This window comes from Alligator sinensis, unplaced genomic scaffold (genome assembly GCF_000455745.1).
Source record: "Alligator sinensis unplaced genomic scaffold, ASM45574v1 scaffold1244_1, whole genome shotgun sequence".
NCBI lineage: Eukaryota > Metazoa > Chordata > Crocodylia > Alligatoridae > Alligator > Alligator sinensis.
In genome coordinates this window covers 335,561-339,829 of record NW_005842591.1, presented here as the reverse complement: position 1 = coordinate 339,829, position 4,269 = coordinate 335,561, and positions in this window count along the sequence as shown.

Here is a 4,269-nt window from a genome sequence, read left to right as displayed (position 1 = left end):
CCCACATCCCCCCACATCTTGGTATCATCAGCAAATTTGAACAGGGTGCTTTGCACCCCCTCATCCAAATCACTGATGAAGATGTTGAACAGGGCAGGCCCAAGGACCGAGCCCTGCGGGACCCCACTGCCCACGTCCTTCCAGGCCGAGAAGGACCCATCCACTACCACCCTCTGGGTGCGGCTCTCTAGCCAGTTGGCGACCCATTGGACTGTGTGGGTGTCTACGCCACAGTCCCCCAGTTTCCTAATGAGAACGGGGTGAGAGACAGTGTCGAAAGCCTTCCGGAAGTCCAGGAAGACTATATCCACTGCTACCCCTGCATCCAATGATTTAGTGACCTGATCGTAGGCCGCCAGGTTGGTCTGACATGACCTGCCGCTGATGAATCCGTGCTGGTTGCCCCTGAGCATGCATTTCCCTGCTGGCCCCTCCTGGATGTGTGCCAGAATAATTTTCTCGAACAGCTTGCCCAGGATCGAGGTAAGACTGACTGGCCTATAGTTTCCCGTGTTGCACTGAGAACGGGCAGGCGAGGGCTGGTGCCCAGTCTGCTGGCGGCATCCCCCCCCCACCCACAGCCCGTGGCCAACAGGGCCTGGCCCCTGGTGCTCCCACAGCCAGGAGCAATGCCCTGGCACTTGCAGGTTGACGCGGGGCCAGCTGGCATCATCCCTGGGCATTGCTCCCAGCTCTGCACAGGCGTCCAGCGCCAGCCTGGCCTCACTTCCTGGCACAGCAGCTCCCAAGGCCCATGTGTCCTGAGTCTGCCTCACAGCCCCTTCCCCAGTGCAGCCGCAGCCTGGGACTGGCTGGGGGTAGAGGCCGTGGCACTGCCGGGGGCATTGCTGTGCTCTGCCCACGTCCCGGCTGTGCTCCTGGGGCCCATGCTGGAGCCCAGCCTCGGGGGAATGTGACCAGCCAGCGTCACCCACACCTGGTTCTTCAGGTCTGCCTGGCCGTGGCCACCGCTGGACCCTGCCAGCCACAGGCAGTGCATCCTGGAAGTGCCGCAGGGGGCACGTGGGCTGGGACCCATGCCCGGAGTAACCGCATTGCACCAGGAGCCCCCGGGGCCAGAGGATGCAGCCTAGCCATGCCCGGTGCCCCGTGAGTGCAGACAGTGCCCAGTCCAGCCCAGTGCTTGCTGCTGGAGACCCGGGCCAGCACCCGCGCTGGCTGCCTGTGCGCTGGCCCCCTGAGTCTGTGCGGGGACGGGACTGCCCAAGCAGCTGAGCTGCCCCTGGCCGGGCTTGCTGTGCCCCTGCCCTCCAGCCCTCCCACGGCCCAGGGCTCGTGGCAGCTGGTGGGGGGCAGGTTGGGGCTGGGAGTGGGGGCTGTTGCTCTGGGGCTGCCTGTGAGCATCGGTGCAGCAGCCCGGTTGTTGCCTGCCAGGCCCCCTGCCCTCCCCTCCCCACCGTGGCCCCGGACGGCCTGTGCACGTTCCCCGGCAGCTGCACGCCCCAGATAGCGTGCTCGTCCCCCGCCCCGCGTGCTCGGCCAGGGATCGGGGCTGCTGGCTCCTTATCTACGAGCAGACACAGGCTGGGGCACGGGACAGCCTCTGGGCTTGGCTCCCCCCCCACCCCCTGCCTGCCTTGGGGCCTGCTCCCTGGGCTGTGGGGCAGGCTACTGGCCTGGGCTTTACCAGGTGTCGCTGCCCTGCCTTTGCCCAGGGTCCCAGCCCCTCCAGACTGAGCAGGGGCAGTTCTGGGACCTGCAAGAGGAGCTTGGGGCAGGAAGCCAAGGTGTCCGGTGCCCTCCTCCCCTGCTGCAGGCTGTAGCCAGGCCTGGACAGGCAGAGGGAGGTGTTGGGGGCAGCAGCAATCCCAGTGGAAGGAGCCGCAGCAACCACCCAGCGCCAGGCCCGTGGGTGCCAGGACCCACGTGCCAGCCAGTGCCCCGGGGCGTGGAGCTGGGGCAACCCAGCCAGGTCCATGGCTCTGGCCTGGAAGAACCGGGCTGGTCCCACGGCCTGTGCTGAGCCGGGCGCTCCATGTCGGTGTTGCTGCTGCTCCCCGTCTGCGCACCCAGATGCCCGTGGCCGTGTCCCACCTGCCCCGGCCTAGGGTAGCGCTCTGGGTGCACCTTCTCCCTCAGCCCCTGGAGACCCCGGGCCGTGGCCCCTGTGCAGCGCGTGGTCTGCACGGGCTTGGGGGCTGACGCCTGGTCCTTTCCCCAGGGCCACAGCACAGATGCCCCTGTGACGTGATGCTGGCCTGGTCCCCCGGCTAGGAGCCGGGGGCTGTGGCAGGCTGCAGGGTGCTGGGGCTCTGCCAGGTGCCTGGGCTGGACCCCCGATAGGCCAGCGGCTGCGGCTTATCAGTGTCACCCAGTCCCGCCAGCCCTTATCATGGGGCCCTGGACCACGGCTTCCAGGAACCCGGTGCCTCCCTCCCCGCCGGCAGCACAAACAACAGGGCCCCCCGGCCCGGCCCGGCCCGGCCTGGCCTGGCCCTGCACCACCACCCGGCACGTGTGTCACGGGACTCGTCGTGCAGACGTGCAGCCCCACGGCCCCGCGTCTGTCAGGCAGACAACACCCCCGGCTCTGGCTTTGTGAGCCCCATGCACAGCCGCTTGCACGCACGCACACACATGCACACACACCATAGAAGCCTGCACATACACATACACACACACAGTCAGCTGTGTTCACACACACATGCTATACCAGCCTGCATATGCACAGTGAAGCTGTGTTTGCACACGCACATCTTCTAGCAATGTGCATGTGCACACACACGTGCTATTGCATCCTTCACATGCACAGTGCAACTGCGTTCATATGTGCGCGCGCATGTCATAGCTGCCAGCACACATACAGTGCAGCTGTGTTCATGTGCGCACGCATGCACACGCCATAGCATCCTGTACATGCACAGTGCAGCTGTGTTCATATGTGCACACACGTCATAGTGCAGCCATGTTCATCTGCGTGCACACATGCACACATCGTTACAACCCGCACACACAGAGCAGCTGTGTCCATATGTGTACACACACGCGTCATAGCATCTTGCACACGCACAGTGCATCTCTATTCATGTGTGCACACATCAGAGCTGCTTGCACACACAAAGAGCAGCTGTGTTTACACATGTACACACACATGCGTGCATGCACACACTGTAACAGTCTGCACATGCGCAGAGCAGTTGTGTTCTCTGCCCTATATGCACGCATACACGTGTGCGCTGGGCTTTGGCTGGTGGTGCTAGTGCCTGGCTGCTTTCCTCCATGGTGCCCCAGGGTGAGCAGGAATCCCTGGAAGACCCCACCGCTGCGGGCAGCACCCAGGCTTGGGCACAGCCTGGCGCGGCTTCTCGGGGTCCGGTCTCTTCTGCGGCTCTGGGCCGGGGTGGCCGCCATACGGCTGAGCCCCTGCCTGGGTGCCCCGGCTGGACCCGCTTGCCCTGTGCCTCTGGCCACCCTACGCCCCCAGGTGACCCCCGTAGCAGGGCCTGGCTGCTCCATGCCTCCCCGCCTTCCTGCTCGCAGTATGCGCCGAGGCCGGGGGCTGCATCCGTGTCCGTGCCTCCTGCCCCGCAGCTTCCTGGATGGAGCATCGGGGCCTGGTCCGGCCAGGCTGGTCCTGCAGGGCTCCAGTCTGTGCTTGGCACCATTGCCCTGTGGCTGCCACGTCCGTGGGGCACCGCGGAGGGTGGCAGGACGCAGAGCTTGGCAGAGCCTGGCCCGTGACAAGGAGCCCCCAGTCCAAAGTGCTTCTCTGGGGCATGGGGAGGACGGGAGGGGGCCAGGGGCTTTTCTGCTCCCAGTCTCTAGGGCCCTTCCCTGCACGTGCTCCCCGTGCGTGGCGCTGACCCCAGGCCGCCCTGGCCTTGCTGGGTGGAGCAGGACACTGGCAACACGTACAATGGGGCTTGAGCCCCAGGGCAGCTGCAATGGGCCTTTCCCAGGGCAAGGGTGCCTGCAGGGCTGCGCGGCAGCAGGGGGCTGGGGGGCTCCCTGAGCTGCTGCTGGGCGGCGGGGGGCAGTGCATTTGCCCCGGGCAGAGGCAGGTCCTGACCCCAGATGGGCACTGGAGACCCGGGACGCCTCTGCCACTGCCTGCCTGCGCCGCCGCCCCCTGCGCCCCCGCCCTGCCGGCGCCGCCCTTGGGCGGTGGGACGGCCCCAGCTGCTGCACCGCGCCGCGCCAGGCCAGGCGGAAAGGGGTTAAAAGGGAAGGTCCCGATGCCAGCGATCCTTGATATGCAAATGAGGCTGCCGGAGCAATTATAAGCTGCTGGGCCTGGGGGGGCCGGGC